Below are 25,362 nucleotides of genomic sequence, written 5' to 3' on the forward strand. Positions count from 1 at the left end.
AACGTTGGCTCATTAAATTAGTATATTTCTACTATTTGAGTTTTTCTTGACCGCACCCGGACCATATTCCTTTCATAATAAAACTTTAGTTTTTCGTTCCTAGTCCATCCTGTAGTTATTTTTTAAATGTTTGAGATCTCATTTCTACTTATAAATTTGTTAGGAATTGGGTTCTTTTCAATCGGATCGGAGGAATTTGCATTGTGTATAAGGTAATCAATTTGCCAGATAAGTTGGATTGTACAAGCTGGCTTTGGTTGGTTTAGAGTCCTCTACTAGCCTCGTGTTAGATCAGGCTATACACTTGTACGGGACCTTGTAACCCCAGCCTGAGTCTCATGAATCAAACATGCACTATTTTGCATCTGGCATTCAACATCCTCGGACTGTGTCTTCAACATCCCTACCAGTCTTCACAGTCCTTTAACGTTTGTAAGGAAAGACAATTTCTTTTAGAGTTCTTGTTGACTCATAATTATTCTCCTCGAATAAAAAAAAAACTGATATGTTTTACTTATACTTACCTTAGTGGACAGATTTAGATTTATATTAACTTTCGAGTTTTTATTTCTATACTTAGATGGAAAAATGTTCGTTTTGAAAATAAGTATAGTTCTTTAAAAATCTCATGCAGATTACTTACTGAGGTTCGACATGACTGATAAAAAAATTGGATTCCTTTAAATGAATCGATTCCTATCTATTCACAGCTTGTAAAGAATCAGTTCATTTTAACGATTCTTGATTTGTTTCTTTTTAGTTTTTCTTTATTGAAAAAATAACGAAAATTCCCAAACCTTGTTTTAATAAACTTTGCACAAATTAAATTTAAAAATATGTTTTAATAAATAAAACACTGCAGAAATCAGAAAGGTTGTACAATGTTTTAAGGTTCTATTCAGTGCAAGGTTGAAAGTTAAAAAAATTGTTTATGGGCCCATAAAGACTCGCAAGGTACTTATTGTTTCATGAGACCCGTTGTACTCGGAGGGTTGGCAATGAAAACAAGTTTTTCACATTGTTATGTTGTAAACGCATTCAATCCTTTCTGTCTAATGTCCGAACAATTTTTAACGCTGTGTACTGAACTACACATTATCATGTTCATAATATAACAGCTGTCTTAGACTAGATTTCATTCAAATTTGATCAGATACTCACTCATCCCAATGCCTATCTAGATTCAGCCATCACTACAATCCTCCCCGAAGTTTAAAACAGCAATGGCTCCGAGACCTATCGTTAATAATTATATTGAGTTCTCCACTCAAGTTCTGAGCTTAGCTTGTGCCCTCGCTCAGCCTCTGCCGGCTTTCACTACAAGTGATAAGGTAGAGAGAGAACGTCGGGATCTGGAGTTCTGCTTTTTCCTCCATGACTTGCCTGGATGAAATTCCTTTGGTTGAATATTCCAAATAGAAATGAATGTGTTTGTACTCGAGCGAGTTCAGTGGCAAGGTACTGTGAGTAACTTCAAGGACCCAGATTCGAATCCGGCTGTGGCAGATAGTTATTTTCCGTTTCATTGTAGCCGTGAGTCAGCCCTGTGGGTTCGGGATCACTCTAGTGTCCAACCAAATCCGCTTCCATGCTGAATAGATGGTCTAGTAACAGTACTTCCTAACAAGGTACTTACTCCCCTCACTCTTCATCAGTTGTAGTGGTGCAGATTTATTTATATTTTCTGAAATTATATTGTGAATGCATCCTCTTAACTCCATTACTTGCGTCTTTAAGTGAGACAGATTGTAATATTCATCTTTAAACAGTTTTTAGTTGCGTTTTTAAAAAAATAAAATAATTACTTTTTTAAGTTCATCAAGAACTTGAAGTCATTGCTTGCTTCAGTAGTTTCACATCAAACAAAACCTTTTTGTATTTGACGTATTCAATAGATTTTACCGTGCTTTGTTATAGCCCTATGAGTTTTGAAACAGCCTGTTGGACGACCAAAGTAAGGAAAATCCCAGTCCTCGGTACTATCTTTGGAATACGTCCAATTAAAAAAAGAATACAAACTTTTTTGTTTGTCAGAAGTGCAAAGAGATATGCTTTATTGATAGTAAGCAATGCTGCCAAAAAAAACAGTGAGTTGCTATAGTACACAGCATATTCATCTACTTTTAAATACAACACAAAAAAAATGTAAACAAAATAAATTGGTATAATATTTACAACACTTTATTTTTTTATAACAAAATTAGATTAATTTTTTTTTTATAGTTATTTGCACTGAAGGCCATAATTATTAAGTTTACTTAATACGTTCTATTTTAAATTTATGAATTCTTTCAAAATTAATACTTTCACTAAGTATACATATATAAAAAAAAAAGAAATAATGAAAAAACCGTTTTAAATAACATAGCAGCTATATGTATTTATTTCATTATAGGGTTATATATTTATTTCTTTTTAAAGTATAAATAACAACTTTACTTGAATGATGACTTTTGCTCGAATTGTTTCTTTATGGCTTCAACTTAAATTGAATATCTATATGTAATAAAGTTTAGTATAGCATATATTTTTTTGGGTCATTATTTCGATTTCACGCTTATATTTTGAAGTTCTGTATAAATCAGGTCTTTAATCATGATGGTTTCTTTTTTTTTTTTTTCCTGCTGGTTAATAGCATGAGAAAAAAAAAGCAAACAGTCCATTTATAAAAAAGTGTGTAGTTGATGTATTTTAATCTAATTTATGTATACAGGAACCAGTGGCTGAGGAGGGGAGCTAAAAGGTCACTTCCTGCAGGGAGCCCAGGTGAGCCAGCCTTAATATTTACTCTCAACTTTTTATTTATGTTTGTTCAAGCATACCCATTGTGTACAGAAACTGTCCAAAGGTTACCTTAATTTGTGCCTAGTTTGAACAGCCGAGGGGTTTGCCTTCTTCCGAAAGAATAATATCATTTTTGAGTCATCGATCTTGCTCCTGAACTGATATACCCGTGAATAATGTGTTAGCTAAGATAGATAATTGTCATTTATCTGACCAGAGAAAATAGTAGTTATATATACAAGTTTATTTAGAAACTTGTTTAAGAGTTCTTATTGAATCGTGGCAGAATGTAGGCTTTTACATAATTTTAAAATTATTTTTATTTTACCTTATGTAGCCGAACTAACCACGTATCATTCCTTCCATTATAAACTCCCTAACCATCCAAACCCTCTAGTTTCTATCCTTGCTTCCTCTTCCATTCCTGACAATCCTCCGAGGCGCCTGAAAAGAAGATGGCCACGAGATTTGCTAATGTAAAAACGTCATTAGAGTGCTATCAATAGGTAGTTTTTCTACACGTCTGAATCACTCCATTATAATCGAGATCAAATTTATTGTATGTATTATAATGTACTGTTGTAAATTTCAATAAAGATAAAAAAATATAATAATTACCTAATTCTTTGATGAGTCAACGCTTCCCCACTCAGTTTTAACCTAGCTACTCAATTATTCAAAGTAATACTTTTTTTACGTGGATTAAAAAGATGCCTTTATTTCATAGAGAAATATTAACGTAAGTAAACATAAAAGTAAGACATATTTACACAAGATCCTTATTCAATATAATAAAAAAAAATTGAATTAATATTCAACGTTACATGAAAAAGTATTATTGCATTAAAACTTTAGTCCTAGTTGCGGAAAATGCATTAAAAAAAAATCTTACCCCGCGGCTACTAACTCCAAGGACTCGAGTTCGAATCCAGCTGGGCTGAAAATTGTTTTATGTTACATTGTAGCCGTGAGTCGACCATTATTGGTTCTGGAGCCCTCCTGGGGTCTACCCAGCCCTTCCTTAATTGGATAAAAATTTGGCGGTCGAGCGTGATTCTGACCATATCACCTCCTTGCACAACCGTTGGTGTAGTAAAGTTCTGAATCCCTGGTCCTTCATGGGTTGTAGCGGTACAGATTTAATTTTTATCTTATATCTTAGGCAAAAACCAAAAAGCTTATAATACAAAAATTAATGTATACATTTAATAGCCGTTAAAATTTATTAAAATAATTTAAAAAAAAATTAAGATACATTATTTAATTGAAGTGTATAAACAATTTTTCATTTTTGAAGAAATAGTAAATAAAAAATCAGCTATTTTATTTTGTATTACCAAATTAGTGTTTTCTTTTTACCGTCGGTTAATTCCAGCGATTAAGCGTGGTCTATGCAATAGTCATTGTTTTAGTCAATGAATTTAAAATATTTTATTAAATATAAAAATATGTTTTTAAAAATAATTAATTATCAATTAATAATAATCAATATATTTTTACGCAAATCTTTTCTTAAGTCATTTAGAACTATTGGCTAAGTAAACATTAAAGTAACATATTTAACTAGATACCTCATGGATTAAGACGACCTACTTGTGTAAACTAAACATCCATTATTCATTTAGTTGGTGTAATAAACTTAACCTTCCTAAAAGATTAAATGTGATAAAGAAAAAAGTTAGTCGATTTTTCATTACTCCTTTGAACTCTATTTATAATTTAATTAATAATCTTACTTTTATATCGCATGTTATCTATTTAAAGAATTTAATATCAAATTGTGAAAACGCCAATTTCTTATGAATAATTTACATAAAAGTATCATTCCAAAGTTGTATGTAAATTAAAATAACGCATAATTTTCGGTATGGTGATTTTCATTATCGTTCTCTTTAAAAAAAAATAGCCCAAAAGAGTAAGAAGATTATTTCCACGCTATCTTCGAAATTTTAAAAATGTTTTACGTTATTTTAAAAATTATACATACATACATTGATTGCTATGACTTTGAAATCAACGAAAGAAGTTAAATAAAGGGAAAATATATATATATATATACATAAATATTTTTTTAGCTTTAATAAAATATTATACTGTTCAATTCTCCGTAGGCAAATCGGAATAATGTTTCTTATAATTTAAAGGAAAAAATTTCCGATTTAATTTGGAGATATCTGAGTTGAGGGAATAAAATATTATAAATAAAATCAGAAATAAAAAAAATAAATCTCTCGATACACAATTACTTACTGTTTTCAGAAGTGTTCTGAGCCTTCCATTCTTTTATATTAATTATATTCCATCCTTATTTTGAAATAATACTGTTGAATTATAAAGGCAATGCTCATGTCTAAATTATCTGACATCTTTGTGTAGTTAGAGCAAGAACTAGACTGATAAGAGCACAGGATCTATCATAAGAAGTTATCGTAAATTCCATAATGAGAGATAGTCATAAATTAGATTTAGATATCGTTGCTTTATCGTGTTAACAACTGCTAATATTAACTCAATCCTTCATTAATCTATGATGAATTGAAGCACTTATAGATATTTTATAATATTATTAGATATCCTAAAATATTTATTCAATTGTCCAATATACTTCCATAAGCTGTAGTAAAGATTTCCTTTATCTTTTTGAAAACTGTGACTGATTGACTGAATTTTATTTTTTTTCTTTAATTTAATATCAATTATAAAGACTAACGTAAAATTTAATGAACAATTTTGAGCCAAACGTTTGATATAGAATTATTTATTTATAAAAATAATTTTTTTTCTGTTCTAGCTTATTGTTTTATACAAAAATCATATTAAATTTGCAAATTATTACAAATATTTTATTATTATTATTTGAATTATATATTTGTTGTACTAGTAAACAATGAAAAATAAAATATTGTGATATGCCTAATGACTCGGGTTTGTGACTCCATGCAAAAATCGTTTCAAATAACAGCTTCAGTTTAAATCAAAAATACGTTTTAGATGCTGCTACTCAGGGATTTGGGGCCATCATAATATATGTATAAAGAACAAAAAGTAGATGTACTAGTTCAAAAAATAATATTTAACTTTTAACGGCTTGAAACCCTCCAATCTCGCCCTCCGTGGTAGCCCTACTTATCTGACTTCTCTAACTGACAATTGTATCGAGTAGGTTGGTTTATGTACGACATGTCACTATCTTACGTGAGATCATTTTTATTTTTTTATTTTGTTTATTTGTTGATATTTACAACTGTATACAAATATACAACCAGTAAATTTGATCATAATGACATAATGATATGATACAGGATGTAGAGAAACTACCCAGTAGTAAAACTCTAAAAACAGTTTACAATATAAGGTCACGAGGCCATCTTCTTTTCAGGCGCCTCGGAGGAACGTGAGATCATAAAACACAAAAAAGGCAATCCTTCCCTGCCGGACCCTTCCCGCTAAGACCCCCGGGGAGAGATGGCCATTATCATCACTTTTGAAATATTAGCTTAAAACGGAAAGAGGAGGCTTAAAGATAGTTTAATAAAGGAATATTCAAAAAGTGCCTGAAATTGAAAACGACATGAAACCAGTTTTATTTAGTATTGTCATTTTCTTCATAAAGATATAGTCTATAAGGCCTATAATCAGTCGCCATTTAAAATAGTCCATTGATTGCTAGAAGGGCATTCTGTCTACTTTAAAATGCCCTTCTGTCAATCAAAGGTCAATCTTCATTTTCCGGTATAAGTATATGTTTATGTATATATGTAATGTATTTGCTTGTTAATAAAAAGTAGAAGGTAAGAGTTGGAGGAAAAATGGTTTATTTTTACTTCTTTTTTTCCCTGAATTTTGTATAAAGCTTTTGGGTAATTTAAAGATTAGTTAAGCTCTCCTAAAATTTTATTAAAAACAAGTTATTCATGGGAAACTAAGGGACCTCTTTGTATGCAACCTGGGTGGTAGGGGTGCATAAAAAGAGGTCGGTCAACTATCCATTAGGTTTTTTATGTTAATTTTTGGATCCATGGTGTGAATTAATTTAAATAATAAAAAATGATTAATTCAACAAAAATATTTACCAACAGGCTATTTTTTTGTTGGTTTCCAGAATGATCCGCATTGATTCATGGCCGTTTCTTTAGCCTTGAATTATTTTTTTATTAGAGAATTTCTATCGAGTAAATTGTTCGGTGGTAGTGAAAGCTGTCGCTACCACTATGATCATATAAATTAGCATTAACTGTTGTACTATCAGGATTTGCTTGCTAGTTGGTAGTAGTATCAACGGTCTGCGCATGTGCGATAAAGTTAACGGTAACTATTACCGTCACCGTCGTGAAACTTTTGAAACTATTTTTTATATGCTCAATTAATTAAAAAAATATCAAGCGTATAAGATAAATTTTAATTATTAAAATGGTGAAATGACTCGGAACTCGAACATGTATTATCTCGAAGACCAACTGCGGTACAAGATCTCTTCAAACTGTGACCCACTTAAAGCAGAAAATGAACAGATAATAGTGTCGCATAGGACCCTTATCATTTCTCAACTACTGATAACACAGGATAATAATCCTTTATTCTCGATTTAATTTCCTTTCACGAATAGGAATTGGAACATTTTCTCTACCACGGCTCGGTCGCCCTATTCTTGTCATTATCGTCCTTTACAGTCCATTTCTTCTCAATGAAACTCCACTTCTTGCTCTGATAAAACGTTTTAACTGTAAAGTTAGTTAACCTATTTTCTGTTCTTATTTTTGGTTAACATTTGAGCGCTACTTCTTCATTTCTGTAGATATTCGCAGGCCATGATGGGGCTAACGTAATGAGATTGCGATCGCTCTAGCAAACGTTCAGAAATTATGTTATTCGGGCTTGAACCATGCCCACTATAATTAAAATAATCTTTGAATAATAGAAAGATTTTGGGCCTGAAAGCTTGAAGAATGATCATTGAAGAATGATATTTATATATTTTTTTTTATTTTGGAAGAAGATAGTTAACCTTATAAAGTAGATTGAAGTCGAGGTGGTGGTAAATAAAGGTATCAAAATAGTAAAAGAAAATTCTTTATTGTTAATCAAAGTTTCACCCCACTTTGCAGGGCTTCGTCAGGGCTGATATGAATGAAGTTCTGCTACTAACTGACTGTCTAATAACTAACTACTAAATGTTATTAGTATAGGATTGTTAGGTGCCTAATTTTTACGTTCGTGTTATATATTCAGTTCAGGGGAGCTCCTAGCGGATTCTCTAGGCAGCTTGTTTTATAACCTTGTAATCTTAACGAAATAATAAAATTTCCAATATTAAATCTTTCCTCCATCTCTCTTGTTTTTTTGTTTCCTCTCCTAGTATTTTTTCATTACTTTATTATTATTTTTATCCCTTAGTTTATTAAAGTTATAAACGTTCATATTATAAACATCCAAAACAAAAACAGTAACTATGTGCTACTAACTCATCTAAACGACAACAGACTAAATGATGTTTAGCTCAGCTGGTCTGTTGCGTGACTTCATTCTCCATTTAGGAGACGTATTAAAACAGACTCTCAACCTTGTTAAATGTTATATCGTTTTTACATGTTAAAAGAAGGAAAATTATCTCCAGTTAGCACACTTTAACTTGTTAAACTAACTATCACGAATTCCCCTATTTTATTCAAATTAGACTAGAAATAAGTTAAGAATAATAAAGGACTCTCCATGAATCATTTTAATAAACTTATGTCTGAATCTCCGTATTTATTTTATATTTTTAAGCAAAAAATGGAAATTGTTTCTGCTACTATGAAAGTTCTTATTTACTGGTGTCTTTTGATGTAAATTGATATAAACATGGTCTCTAGGGCCAGTCGGTTAAAAACAAGTTTATCCTTTAATTGATTAAAAAATTCTTTCTCATTTATTCATTTTTCATTAATACTATGAGAGACGGTTATAATTTGGAATTGAGAAACTTAAAGGTACTTATGTGGAATCCATTTTGAATATTCAACATTTATACCTCATATTAAAAACTACTCGATTGTACTTTCATTTATGGAGTTTACTAAAAATCGTTTGATCTTTTTTCGAGAATATCTAAAAAATGTAAATAATCGATTATATAAAGTGGCGCTTAGTAGATTTTAACGAAACACTTTGTACATTGTACATCACATTGTAAACTAACAGATTTTTTATTTGATGTATGTTGTATGGCATCTAAGATCTAAATTTCCAAATTGTCTGACTCTTGGGTTAAAATGTAGAATGTTAAAAATCTGATGCAAATTAGCATATTTCGACAGCATTTTCAGTAATTGATGAACTTTTGTCAACCAAATAATTGGAATTTTTATTAAATTTAAATATTACCTAATATTAGTCTGATTTAGATGATTTTTAGTTGTTTTTTTGAACCAATAAGAAAACTTTCTTTTTTTTTCCAACCCAGTCTTATTGCATATCTATTCTCTAGAATTGGGGAAGTATTATTATTAATTTTAGCTTCCTAAGTTTTTTAATTATTTTTGTTACAGTCATCAACTAGTCAACAGGTGAGTGATATCTGTTATTTTTTATAGCCTCGTCACTTAAAGAACTTATTAAGCGAGAGCGGCAAAGTCTAAAATTTTCCAACAATTTTAACCGGCTTTTCCCAACATATTAAACATTTTTGAAATATTACATATCTCTATAGGATTTTATAATTATCCTAAGTATAACAACTTTTTCGAATAATGATTTTGCAGATTTTTTGCGGTTTGAACTAGGTTCTCAAAATCCAAAATTTCCATCTCTTCTAGTTTTGAAATCATTGGGGTGAAAACACCCACCTAAACCTTCCCTTTCATAAATTTATCCCTGACCAAAGAATCTGCAAGATTTATCAGATATTAGTAAAAAATATAATAAACCATTTAACCTCCACTGAGAGTACTTGTATTTTACCTTGAAATACTAAAATTAAAACCCAAATATACCAAAAATACTAAAATCTGCCCGCCCAACAGCGGACTCCCATTTTACTAAGTATAGTACTCCTCCTTGCTCAAATAATATATCTAATTCATATGTATTCTATATATCAGTTATATATATATATATATATATTTTTTCAATATACTGTAAGCAGGAAAAATAAATAAATTTTAAGTCTTTATCCAAGCATTTTGATTTGTACGTACGCATTTTTACTATTAACTTTTTTATATATGATATAATAATAAAGTAAAATATGTATAATACATTCTATGTATTATATATGTATGAAACACTAATTTTATTTTTATAAAGGGTGCAAAAAAAAAAAAAAAAAATATAATCTTATGAAGGGTACGAAAAAAAAAAAAAATTACATGATGATCATATGTAAAATGAAATATTAAAGATAATTACTAAAAACTTTTATACGATACTCTAAATATTTTGTACTGCTCTATAAAGATTTTTTAGAATATAAAAATAGTTTATACTGTACAACAAATATTTATACTATTCTACAAAAAATACGTTTTTATATCCCTAGATGAGGTTCATAGAAAAAACAATTGACTGGAAGTATAACATTGTGAAAGTATATAACGCGGCAGTTAAGAGTACTGTAAACCAGTAGGGCACCCCTGGCCCAAGGGCAGATGTGTTCAGGACCAAAGGTTCGGGAGGGAGCCTACATCTGCTTGCAATACAATACAACCAAGAAGGCCAGAGTCCTCATCTTCATCATCCCCTATTCTCTCCTGCATTTCGAACGGCTGTTCCTTCCACTTGGAATCCACATGCTGGCAATCCCAAGGTTACGGGTTCTATAGTCGGCTTCTGGTGATGATTGGTTCCATCCGTAAGTCCCTCGTCGAAAAAGTCTATTTCTTGTATTTTTCAGGTCGAATTAATTAAATTTTATTATTTATATTCATCTTTTATAAGTTCTAGAGGGACATGAAGGGGAGGGGGGATTGGTCGAGTAAATAAAATAACGTCAAACATTTAAGGTAAGATAAGAATAACAAAAAAACGAAAAGAAAAATGATTTAATAGGAAAGAAAAAAAATTACTAGCTAAAATATAGCTAACTAATAAAGACTACATGCTGTAAATTTCAAATATACCAAGATCTAAAAATAGAAAAATATTAATAAGTTAAAAAAATTGAAAAATGTTAGTGTACAAAAAAAAAGAAAATGTATTATCAGCCAAAATATAAATAACTAAATAAAAAAACTTTCTGTACATTTCAAGTATACAAAGATAATAAGATAATATTACTTATAATATAACTAACGAACTAAAAAAAAAAAAAAACAACTTACTGTAAATTTCAAATATATAAAGATAAAAAAAAGAATATTACGCTTCAGAATTTTGGCCAAAAAAAAATATGAAAAGCAAATATTAAAAAAGAAAAGAAATCAGGAATAGAGAAATTTTAATTGACTAAAACAAGGAAAAAAATATTACTTAAAATATAACTAATTTACTATAAAATATAACAACTTGCTGTAAATTTGAAATATGCAAGATCTGAAAATATAAAAATTTTAATAAGATAAAAAAATTGTAAAATCTTATTGTAAAAAATGAAAGAAAAATAACTTGAAAAAATACAACTTACTAAAAATAAAAAAAATGATGTAAATTTCAAATATACGAATATAACAAAATAATATTACTTTAAATATAACTAACTAACAATATAATTCATAAACATTTCTTTATGGCTAAAACAAGAAACAAAATAGTATAAAGGAAGAAATGATAAACTCTAAATACATCAGGGAATATGAAAAAGTAAAGTATTATACGCAAACATATGCATACGATCTGAATTGTCAAAAAATATTTATACATAAAAGATAAAAATAACAGTTCGAAATAGTTATTTTTCTTTTCTTTCTTTATTATTATTTGCTATGTATAATGGCAGGAGTTAAAGTAAGTCAAATTAAGAAGACGGATTCGAAGGGGAAATTGAATTTTCAAACGATTTTATTTTATATTCTTCAACGTTTCACAAAATAGCCCAGTAATGGCGATGAAGGACAAAAATTATTAGTTTTTATTAACTGATATTAAATCAAAACAAGGCAATGATAGTGGAATAATGAATGAGAACATTAATGATATTATGTTATTGTATATAATATATTAATATAGTAAGTGATAATATAAATATAACGTGTAATGAAATAATAGTAAATTATAATATAATTCGGCAATGATGTTTTATTATATCCTATGAATTACACATCTTGGGCCGAAACGTCAAAGCAATAAGTAAAGTTGAATTAATGATAATTACAAATCATTGTAGCTATAAAATCGTCTTAAACTTTACATCATACGACATACATTTTAATTTCATAGGCTTGTATACGTAATGACTAGAAAATGGTATGAGCATTTGACCCGATGGGAATTTAACTTGCAATAGATCATACGAGGAATGTTAACTTAGACAATAGAATCTCAGGCATCCGAGATTTATGCCCGCAATAAGAACGGTACTGCGAGATATTTAATTACCTCTGTAATTGAATGTATTTATCTTGTCTTCCTCAAGATTACACTAAAGATAACTACAGGCAGGTTATGTTCCTTTTATTTATACAGTTTGCTTAGGTTGAAAGTTTTCAAAACAATTTATCATTATACTCGTGCAGTTTCAGAAAAAATGCTATTGAAATAACTCGTTAAAATTGAATAATAGTTATATTAAAAAACAAAGCATTATTGATTTTCAATACAGTAATGTGCCCTCATAGAAAAATTATCACATTATTAAATTTTAAATAGATAATACGTAAACTATGGCGTGCGTGAGTATTAATTTGGATACAGACTCAGAAATAATATTCCTTATCTATTTAGTAACATGAAATAAATAAACATTTAGATCTAACATATTAAATTAATTGCCTAAATATATGTTATGACGAAAGCTGTCAATAATCCTAAATACAACAAAAATATAGCACCATGTTGCAATAATGGAAAAGGGGATAATTATAATTTGTAATTTAAAATTCTGCAAAAAAAATAACATTCAGGAAGAAATTATTCGAAGTAATAACTATTAAAGAAAATTTTGTTATATTTTTATCCTATATTGTTTATCTATTTATATGCTTATATTTATTTATTCCTCCAATTTTTTAATACATGTTTTCACCTCAATCAGTTCATCATTCTTTCCTGGTTTTAATTTGACCATAATTGTTACTACTTCTATTTATTATTATTACTTCAGTATAATTATATAATTTTCTATTCTATCATCTATTAAATATTATTCTATTAAATTATATTCTTTTGGTTTACATCTTTTTTTTTTTTTTTACTACATTCTATGTATGTTCTTATCATGCTTAAGTGCATATACGTGGCAGTTTCATCATTTTAGTGTGGTCAGTTCTTGTAGAATGTCGATTTTTGTTCAACTATGAATTTTTCGGAGGAACTAAATGATTTTTTTTTCAGTTAACTCATTGCATTCAATTATGATTTATTTTTAAAATGGATCATTTGCATTTGTGTTATTATTAATAAAAGTCACTCTCAAATAATTTATTAATATATATGTATATATATATATATTATAAATTAAAAAACTAATTGAAAGAAGATAGTTGACCGTATGAAGTAGATTGTAGGAGGATAGTCTGGGTGACGGTCAATAAAGTTATCAAAATAGTAAAAGAGAACTATTTATTGTAAACGTTTCGGCCCATTTTGCAGGGCTTCGTCAGGGCTGTCGGAGGTTCTGCTACCAACTAAACTTGGTGGTCTGATGAACCAGCTGTCAGTTGGTAGCAGAACTTCACTCTTACAGCCCTGCAAAGTGGGCCGAAACGTTGGTTCACAATAAATAGTTCTCTTTTACCATTTAGATACCATTATGGAAAACTAATAATTTTTACTTTCACTTACCTATCAGTGGAATATATAGTAAGGAAAAGTATTGCATTAAAGAGAAATCTCAAATTCGAATTTTCGACGGAAAAAATATGTTTTGAGGTTCCCTGAGTCTAAAAAACCTAGTCTTGCAAAATTGTCGGTAAGTCTATCTGTGACCAGCCTAACTCAAAAACGAAAAGTCTTACGAAACTGATTTTACATATTTAAAGTGAATATATACTTGGGATGTAACAGAAACGTTTTAGCTAAAATTGACCTTCCTAAGTGCCACTTTGTACAATAGATTTTTTACATTCTTCCTTTTTTCTCTAAAACGACTCTAATGATATTTATTAACCTCACCAATGAGCAATTAAGTGCTCTTTAATACCAGATAGGTTTACATTGAAATAGACTAACAGAAAAAAATCTTCCTCCAAAATATCTTTAATTTTGTCTATTTGGAAAAAATAAACAGTTCTGATTGTTAGCAATGATATACGATGTTGAATTACAAAATATTAAAGAATTTCATGTATAACTAAACTATTACCGTTCCAATTATCATTATCAATTATTTTTTTGTAAATATAATTAATAATTCTTTTAAGTGAAGAAGATGGTCGGTGGGTGAGATCACCAAAAAAATATTCGACATTTCGACCTGAATTTCAGGTTTACTTCAGGGCTATAAAACAACCATCATTCAGAGAAACATAAAAATTAATAATAAATATACATAAGAAGATATGTATAAGATAATCTTATATTGTATTATAATTCGCCATTCATTGTCATCAAATGTATCTGCTAGAGTCTAATTCCATAGTTATTAACCAACTATTTTTTATTTTCAATTCATTATTATGTATATTTCCAAATTTGTTAGTTTATTATTTATATTTATTTTTATGTTCACGAATGAATAATTTTTTGTTTATTCAACATACAAAACCTCTTATTAATCTATGGTCTAATATCTACACCTCATAATAATTCTTTTATATGTGTTTTTTTTTCTTCTTATAGAATGCGATTGTTTTTTTTATGTTTGTTATTATTGAAAAATAATAAATTTTAATAACCTAACAGATACTCGCTATAGTTGTTTCTATTGAATACCCAGGTTTTTACTCATAATTAGTTTTCAAAATGGGAAAAAGTAGATCAATATTTTCTTTTAATGCAGTTTAAGAAGATTGTTAGAAAAATTCATGATTCATTACTTTTTAAATAAACATCTTTAGTACGAACAAATATTTATTCTTTTGCATTAATTATCAAAGTTTAAAAAAATAAATAAATTATTGCTTGTAAATGACTGAACTCTGATATTAATTTTACATAATCACTAATTAAAATGATCTTATGTAGCGAAATGTTTTATTGTTTATTAAAATTAACCCCCTCGTTCAGAGAGGTACAATAATCATTAAATTATTTTATGAATGACTTTTATCTTGGCATTTTTACCAATAAAAGCATATTAATAATATTGAGGTCCAAGCATATTCGCAATAAAGAACGGATATGACAAGGATGTTGCTATGCCTTCAATTAATATGGCCTTGACCAGCCCCGCTCTAGGAATTTCGAGTGTTCTCTCTTAGCAGTTTAATGGCACAGTAATCCAAGAGAGCGCAAGGGAATTAATAAACTTTATTGAATAATAAAATTTTAATTATTTTAATGAATAATTTACGTCTTTAATCAGAAATATAAATTTTTTGTTGGCTTGTTTATAACTGCCTTGCACATCTTTAAATGCCTACTTACTATTCCTAAGTACGATAGTTATTTTTAAAAAATAACCATAGATTATAATTATTGTGATTTTTATTAATTTTAAAGATAAATCAAAAAGCCTTGCCTAATATATACATACGCATATAAGAACATATAAATCTCATAATGATGACCGTGGATAATAAATATGAAGAGAAGATGATTATTTGTGGGGTCAAAAAATAACACAAATAAGTTGAAAAAATGGTGCCAACGTTTCGGCCAGAATTTTTAGTGTTCATCAGGGCTAAAAACAAAGAACAAGATAACAACCAATGAATACAAAAAAATAAAAAGATATAATATATACAGAATGATTGAAATAAATAATTGTACAGAATGAAAATTAATAAAAAATAAAGTGATGAAAGAAATGGAAAATAAAACGTATATATAGGTAATTAAATATGTAAGTAAAATAACATAATTAAGGAAATAAAAATTTAAAATTATGAAAAGAAAAAGAAAGATTAGAGAAAGAAATTATATGTAAGTATAATACTACAATAAAGAAACAAAATATAAAATTAAGTTAGACTAAAGAAGTGAATAGAAAACATAACAATAATAATAATACGAGGTGAACATAACTTAATATAATTTGGCATAATATAGCTTATAAATTTTATAATCGAAATATATATTAAATTCGTAAAATATGAAATAAATGAGGTTCTTGCATTGTGAATATATTAAGTTACCTAAAATTAAACAAGTTTACAGTAACTCTTCTCCCTGTGTTAAAAGTTAACAATAACTACTAACAACAAGTAACAAGTTAGGAACAACTTTTCTCACCAATGTCTAGTACCGGTTATTATAAACTTGTTAGTCAACCCTTCAACTTTTTGAAAATAAATGTTTTCAATATAGTTTTAGAGTAGATATCCACTTTCTTCAAACTATAGTATTTGGTTTAAGCTATACCTAGTAATATTAATATTACTAATTCTAACTACATAGATAGTTTCCGTCATCTTTAAATAACCTATAACACAACAAACAAAAACATTTTGAGGATCATTTATTTTATAAAATATAATAATATTTTTACTTATTTTATTTTCTTATTTAATTATAATTATTAAATAATGTTTTACTTAATCATTCGTGAAATCATAGATAATATTAACTTCCCCATGTCTAAAAAGCGTATTATATATCTAATTGATTTTTTGTTAGTAATATATATGGGGATAAGAATAACTTTTCGTCCATCTAATATATATTTCTGGCACTATCTTTTCTACTTTTCGCCTCGTAGCGTCAAGATACAATTTTGAATTACAGCTTATTACGAAGAAGAAGAAATGGAGAACATTTCTCTCACTTCGAGTTTGCAACTCCGATTTGGAGTTCAGAAGATATTTTAATACGAATGTTCATAAACTCGTTATTTCATCTCTGGGCTATCTTTTCCACTTTTCGTTTCTCTATCTCGGTATAGATACCATAGACCATCTATATCATACATATCATAAACCATCTATACCATAGATACTTCAGTATAGATACCATAGATATCTCAGTATAGATACTATTTTGAATAATAGCTCACTACTAAGAGGATGTATGCCAAACATTTCCCTCACTTGCAATATGCAGCTAAGATGTTTTTGATATATTTTAATTTAAATGCCAAAAACGTGGAATGTTGCCCCCAACTCGACCGTTTTATCTTGAGCGTTCCTTCGCGTCATGAAATCAATTTACTCCTGCATATATTTTTTTCTCGAGTTGTAAAACTTCGATAAAGAAGTTACACTTAAAAAAAAAAAATGGTCCCTCACAACTCATACCTCCTACCGCCATACTTTAAATTTTTTTTTTTTTAATTGTAGCCGATTCATTCTGGATGTGTGATATATTTCTTTTCTCAAATGACTCAGATGGTTGAGAATGTAGTAATAACCTTTGAAGAAAACAAAACTGGTTGTTAAATTAATTAAATACATAGAACATAAGTTATATGTAATTCAATTATATACTTATTTATTTTATTAGTTTTTACTATTCTTTTGGCCTCTGGCTTTCTATTAATTTATGGTTGCATATTGCGTATTGTGTTTGTTCTGATTAATGAATGAAAATCACTCTTAATCTATATATTAATTAATAATTATTTCATATAAAGTAACTTTGTCAATGTCTATTCAATGAAATATTATCTCAATGACCATTAATTTTATTAATTGAAACTTATCCTAATATATCTATCTGATTTATTATTTATTTTGTTTAGATCACTTAACGTAATTGAGAGACATCAGATAAGGATTCTTACGAGCGACCAAGGTAAACATATTAATGCATGTTAACAAAAACTGTAGTATTTTGTGATTTTTCGAGAATTCCAAAACGTGAAAACTTGCTTTTAATTGTTAATTTTCGTAAAATATTGAATCGAGAGAACCCTTCAAAGGATTTGAATAAACTAAAATTCTTTGTAGAAAATATTTTTTAAACTATTACAAATTTAGAACTACCTAGACAAATAGTTTTTTTGTTACCCTATTTAACAAGAAATGTGAATTGCTTAAAAAGAATCATTTCAAAATAGAATTGCTTTAATTTCTTGCTTTTTTGTGTAATGTGGTATCTTAGTCCGTATCTACGTTTTTATTGCTATTAGTACTATTACTTTTTAATAAAACAAAGTTAGTTGTATAAAAAAAAACTTAATTCCACGCCACATTTGTGAAATGTTGGCTTCATTTATACCAAATGAATGCTTATTAACTGTAGAAGTTGTTTAAATGTATTATTATTAGACCAATAGGTGGCCGAGAAAAAACATTTACATAATGATTTATTTAAAAATTAAATATAATTTTTCGCCATTCGTGCCGACAAGATTTTGTTAAACCAAAAATTTCTTTTAGGGAACTTTAATTTCTTTACTATTTTTACTTCATTACCTTCAATTATTTTTAAGTGGTTGCTTATTATTTAATAAAAAATGTAACATGTTAAAAAAAAATAAACAAATTTTCTTTTTCCATTTAGGAAATCTGAGGACCATGATTCGTATGATCTTGTCTGTTATCAATTCCTCCTTTATATTTCATGATATTCTTAATATAATTATTATATTTATATGAAATTTCTTCAAGCGAAGGTAAATTTGTTAATAAATAACAAATGTCATTAATATGTTTAAACGACATAAATTAAGGGGAAAAAATTAACAATTAAGTAGACATGCTACATAAAACTAATGTTATTTATCAATTAAATTGTAAAACTTATATTAATCCTACGACTATACATATCGGACGAACAAAAGAAATTTTTAAAAACAGAATTATACAACACTAGAATAATCTAGAAATAAAAATTATGATTTGTCAACTGGTTTACCTACTCATAGTACCAATTTCAAATATATTTTGGGCTTTGATAAACCTAAAATAACAAAATTTGATGATAAATACAAACGTTAAATAATAGAATCAAGTTCTTACTACCAATAATTTAAATCATAGACGTAATTTACAGAGAATATTTATGGTATTATTCATAATTATTAACAAATATTTTTGATTAATACGAATTCCATTTTTATCCTATTTAATTTAAAATTGGCATATTTAATTTCACTGTATAAAATTAATAGGAACATTAGGCATATTTTGATTTAGAGGGCCGTGAAAAAACCGTTACAAGTCCATATGATCGTAGCCATCTTAAAAACCTTCTATAACCTGCTCTATATTAGACTTCAGTAGTTTGACTCTGTTGTAGAAGACGCAAATGAAATTTTTGTTCCTGAAGATGGCATGTTAGCTGAAACGTAGAATATTTAGTTTTAAAAAGTTTAAATTTAGCCAATTATTAAATATTATAATGAGGTGTAGATAGTTGACCGTAGATTAATGATTGGAGAAGTTTGTCGGGGGGTGCGGTCAGCAAAGAACAACATAAATAAACAAAACCATATTTATTTATTTATTATTTATATTATTTATAGGTGTATAAGTTAATACAATGTAATTCAGATATAAGCCACTCGCTATTTGTAGATTCAATTTATTTATTTAATTTTTCAGTTTTTTTAGACACTACTTGCATATCTTATATTATACATATCTTCTTACCTACATGATATTATATTTCATCTGTCACTGTTTTCAATTTACTACCACACAATTCCACGATTATCAATCAATTAAAAATTTTGTACTATTCAATTATCAGTTATCAATTTCTTATCATTTATGATTTAATTCAATATTTTGTATAATTCTAAATTTGTTTGTATTCTATTCCTTTTCAATTGTATGTTACTCTAAATGTTGTTGTTATCTCTTTTGTTCTATAGCCCTGATGAAGACCTGAAACTCGGGTCGAAACGTCGGCATAAAATAAATAAATATGGTTTTGTTTATTTATGTTGTTCTTTGCTGACCGCACCTCCCGACAAACTTCTCCAATAATTAAATATTATATTTGGAAATAATACAAATAGTGTAGTAATTTAGAAGGTTTTTAAATATAATTCTGCATATATGACAATGAGTTATGTTTAAAGACAACTCCGACAGCTCTGCAGGAGACCCATACCCCTTGTACAGGACATGTGCAGGAGACATGAATTGGTGTGTTGAACCCGCAGTGTGCTCTCGTATACGGGCCCTGTTTTAAACAAGCTGTATGATTTAACTATCCCGCGCCGGTCAATTGTTTATTAAACGAACTATTTCCTTTAATTGAAGCTGGCGGGAAACGGCTCTCCTCATCTAACCGTGAGAAGTATTAGTAATTTCCCCTCTTCCGAGTTCATATTTATTTCCTGATCAGTGCCCTGGATATGTGTTAATTTGATCGTATACAATTTGTTTTATGATTCACCTTATTAGATCGGAGCCAAGATACATTACAGAAAAGTATTCTGTAGAACAAATATTACTAGACAACGACAAAACAATATGAATACATGCTTAGAAATGTTTTATTAGATAAATTAGCGAATTACTTAAAATTTGGTTACTGTTATTTCATTCATTGCCCAATTTTTATAAATAGATATAACTTATTTATTTATAAGTTGATTATTAAATTTTTTTACAGCTTGGCGAACTAACTTATCTAGTTTTTCATACATTGGAATACCTATTTTAAAATGACTGAAAAATGAAACTTAATTAACTTACAATATATATTAAGCGGAAGGATATATTACCAATTTTTCCTTAGCTGACTGGCCCTACATGCTGGGCGTTATTACCACAGCATAAACATCTAAATGCAGACTTAATTATTATTAACCAAACGTTCCTTGGAAAACTTTCAAAATTTCTATGCCTATGGATAATATTATGGATATAAAAAAAAAAATAGTGTTTTGAAAATTTCTAATTCTTGGACATTAAATATTGATATAAAATGAACAATATCAAAACCTATCATTTCAAGTTATAATTACTCTTTGTAATATTTAAAAACAAAAATTTAATCGTTTATACTACCTCCCTCTTCTTTCCCAGCTAATGTCCTTGGACATATCCTGCAGGAACCTTTTTTATTGTATCATTGAACTTAATAAAATTTGTCTGTTTTCTTCTATAAATCATTTATTAGGTTTATATTTAAAAATAAAAGATACATCATAGAAACAGACAACGGTTTTATATATTTTATTGTACTATTATGTTTAAATATCTTATTTTTACTATTTAATTTTTAAATGTCATTCAGTTGTAATCATCTTTCGTATACTTAAGCCCATTCATTATATATCGTATGTGGCTTATTTACTTTTTTGTCTTATTTTTTTTTAACTGCCTCAGATCAATTTCCTGTTTAAAAAACATCTGTTTTAGCTTGTTATTGTAAAATTCTCAAGAATTTTTTTTTTAATAATGCTTTAAGGTTTAAAAGGACAGCCCTTAACAGGGTTGGTTCTAAGATTTTTTTTCCCATGGGAAGAGAAAAGATTTAAAAAAAAACATTTTTTTACTTAACCTATAAATAAAATTTTACTTGAAATTCGCCGAAACCCTCTAAATTCTGCTTTCTCCTTAGCTCTAGATATATTTTTATTTATATTATGAAGGAGATGGTCTAAAGTGCGGTCACAAAAAAACCAAAACAGTTAACAACTATTATTATGCTGACGTTTCTCCCCACACGTCATAATAGGATAAAATACAAAAAGTAAATTAAGGTAGCGTTAAAATTATATAAATATAAAATAGACAATGATAACAATATAAAAAATTACAAACTTTTGGGTTAAAATGAAAAGTAGACGTAATAACACGTAAAGTAGAAATGATAAACCAAAATTTAACACACGAGAAAACGGAAAATAAAGAAGTAAGTTAAGATTACATAAAAGTCGAGAAAGAATAAATACAATGAAATTAAAAATAATAATTATAAATGAATAAAGAACAAAAAATATTTTAAATTTTATTTATAAATTGAAACATTTTTTCTTTGGACTTCAACTTGAAATATTTAAATTTACAAAGCTATATTTGGTATCAAGATATTTAAAATTTTATCTTAATATTTTTCCTTAAATTTTAAATTGTTGTATTAAAGGCTTGACCTGCCTAGGACATGACCCGCCTATAGATTCAGGTCAGATCGTTCGCTCAATAGTCTGGAGTGAGATGAGGGTAAGTTCAAAACAAAATTATAAGGAACGGGAGGGGGAGAAATTGTAATTAAATTTACTCAAATAAAAATTTTTATTTTATTTATCCTTTTTCATTACCGTAGCCTGTGATTTAATACATGTGATACCCTTCAAATATTATGAAGTATCAAATTGAGGATATCTTTTTTATTCTCTTTGCAATTTTCTTTAACTTTCACTTACTTATATATTCCGTATATAGGAACGGGAAGTATTGCTATCGTACTAAATTTCAAATACGTGTTTTCGATGAAAATAACTAAATAAACAACTCTGGCATGGTCTGAGCGTGTGAATAGCCATTGTTGTCCTTTCACCATTCGCTCAAGTTTTTTTTTATGGCACGAAAGTTTCAAACACGTCTCCCCCATAGATATTATTCGAAAATGATTAATCGAATTTATTAAAAAGTAGAAATACTAAACTTTATTTTTTAAAATCTATTTATATGTTGTAATTTACAACTGTACAAAAAAAAATACAATAAGTAAATATGAGGTATGTTTCGAACACTTGATAATCTTGTTAAGGAAACACCCAATGGTGTTACTTCAAACTTTAATTTAAATTAGAAGGTCCTGGTCCATCTTCTTTTCAGACACCTTGGAGGACTATCGGAGATTGTTGGATGAGAGATAAGGAAGGTTAGGAGTTTGGAATGAAAGGACGCATATATATTTCGGACCAAATCTGCAACGAAGGGGATGTTAAGGTCTTTGTGGATTAGTTTATTTTTGACGCAATAAGGAGCATCATGGATTTTACATAGGATTTTGGATTGTAAGGATAGGGAGGATTTAATGTTTTGGTAGAGCCACAAACTTTATTCTTAAACCTTGAATTATACGTAAATATGTATCTACGTAGCCAATAGAAATGGTGAGAATGTTCTATTGACCTATGAGCTTGGTTGAATTGCTTTTTCCCCTAATCTGATTTATCTCTTTATATATAACGTTTTTTAGTGATCACCGTGTAATATTTTATTTTATCTTACATGAAAGGTTATATAATGAAAATTAGTATTAAAAAAATTGAGTTACAAGAGTTTCTGAAGGACAATGGTGATCATCATTCTCTGGATATCATGATACAATATCCGCCTGAATCTGTCATCATTAACGCTATCGAGAATGCCACTCGCTAAACTAGACTTGAAATTAGGTCTTTTCCTGCTTACACTATGTTAAACAAAATAATAAAATCTATCTATAGAATACTTGTAAAATGAGGGTTGGTCCGGGGCGGACAGGGTGTACCTCCCTAGTCTTCGAAAAAAACATATTCTGCATGAAATAAAACATTTTTTTCTCGGCTTCTTATGAGCTGTGGGATCATTTTATTTCGTAAATTTATAAATTTTGGACCTCATTTCCGATCATTGTAGTTCTCTACATTCCAGCCGATCCATTAAAGTTTGGCTGGCTACACTATAGCCTGCTACAGTAGGTCTTGTATATTTGTCTAAGGCGGTTCCCGACATCTGTTCAGTGTTCCCCCTTGGCCATAACCATCCCAACACATTTTGTAAAGGCGTCTGGGAACGTGTTCCGATTCTAGTTTCTGCTCAGGAAATGATGTACCGTTTAGAACAAATAGTACTTGGAAATGTGCCGTTATGAATTAATTTAGTCAACTGTAGAGCGAATTTATTGTTGCATTTTTTTTTAATTCATAGTAAATTAAGTAAAATTCTTAGTCCTTAATAATATTTATTTAATCTATTAGATAATCGATGTCCCTATTTACGTTTTTTTTTTTGTTTTATTACCTAATACCTACTGTGTAGGCATTGATGTTACTGTTATAGTTTACTAGAAATCATACATTAATTTCCAGTGACTATACAAATTTAATTCCAAAAGAGTTAATTTTGGATTGGGGTTCATTCTGTCCGTAAGGATAAGTGATATATTACGTGTATACCTGAAAACTTTTTTGCAGTTCAACTTAGTTAATGAATGATGAAAATTGATTATTAAATACTACAAATGACAACTTTCACTCTTGACAAAACAGGAAAATTACACTTTGAAATTATATATAAGGTTGGTGGTATGTGGTTAAAACGTTAAAAGTTCCTTGCCAATGTATGTATATGGTAACAAAACGCAAAGCCTTATAGTACTTCAGTTACTGCCTCGAATTAAAATATTACATTTTATTTAATAAATTCAAATTCACTATAAAGTATATACCTCTTCAGATATATCTACACATACTTACATGTGCAATCTTCTTTATTCTTATATTTATATTTTGAGAGTTGCTGACATATTGGAAATAAACTAATATTATACCTTCCATTCAGTTGGCATTGGCCATTGAGTGGGAAATAGTTCCCCCTTTTGAATGAGCCCGTCCTTTTTTTAGAATGTTTGAGTGGCACCAGATAAATTTTTCTCTCTCTAGCTTTTATAGTTAAGCAGGTTCTTATCTACATATCAGCTGAAACCCTGAACCTTTTTATTATTTAATCAAAGAAAAAATTATGTTTTTCTTTATAATTTCTAACGTTCCTATAATATTCTTTATTAGAGAGGCTAATTTTAAACGACCCCATTTCACAGAATAGGATCATTAAACTTACGGAATGCTTACATTCTATAAATGTTTTCGTTGATGGGTGTTTATGCGAGTTCTTTTGAAGAATTATTGAAAATGTTATGTTTGTTGTCTAGTACTGCGATGCACAATATGTTTTCTTATTACAAAATTAGTCATGTTAAAGAATCAAGCTCATCTCAAAAGTTCACTTTATAAAATTATATTAAGAACTGTTTACAAAGAAAGGTTTTTTTCCGGGCTGAAAAGTAAACGTTCGTTCAGGAACGTCGTGACATAAATAATGTTTTATTTATGAGCTAATTCCGATTGAAAAATTACACATAACAAGAGTTGTTATTTTCTCCCAAATAATCATTCTTGTGTAAGCTAATTTGCTCTGGGGTAACTTTGATGAATTAAAAACATCTCAGATTGAAAATTGTTTAATTTTCATGCAGATATATATTTTTACATCCCATTTTTAATTTTAAAATATTTATACTCTCCATTATATCAACAGTATATACTAAAGAATGCGTAAACCTGAAATTTATAGTATATTATTAATTATCAATCCGAATTATTGAGGAAAAATATTCTATGGACCATGTTAAACTCACATTGTACAAAAAAAATCATGTTTTTTTAAATTATTTTATTTTCAAACATTTCCATTTTATACATATAAATATTTTAGTGACATTTCTGCCTTTTTTTTT

At 28.4% G+C, this 25,362-nt stretch overlaps 1 long non-coding RNA gene across 1 annotated transcript in view; it reads left to right on the plus strand.

Moving 5' to 3' along the window:
• Window positions 1-25,362, plus strand: part of LOC106685210 (uncharacterized) — a 102,200-nt gene that overhangs the window by 59,720 nt on the left and 17,118 nt on the right. Inside the window, exons 4-5 of the long non-coding RNA XR_001343812.2 lie at window positions 2,714-2,766; window positions 17,693-17,745. This is a non-coding gene — a long non-coding RNA (uncharacterized lncRNA). The remainder of the gene's footprint in view (window positions 1-2,713; window positions 2,767-17,692; window positions 17,746-25,362) is intronic.

The sequence above is a fragment of the Halyomorpha halys genome, unplaced genomic scaffold, assembly GCF_000696795.3.
Source record: "Halyomorpha halys isolate HHAL.00 unplaced genomic scaffold, Hhal_1.1 Scaffold670.1, whole genome shotgun sequence".
Classification (NCBI taxonomy): domain Eukaryota; kingdom Metazoa; phylum Arthropoda; class Insecta; order Hemiptera; family Pentatomidae; genus Halyomorpha; species Halyomorpha halys.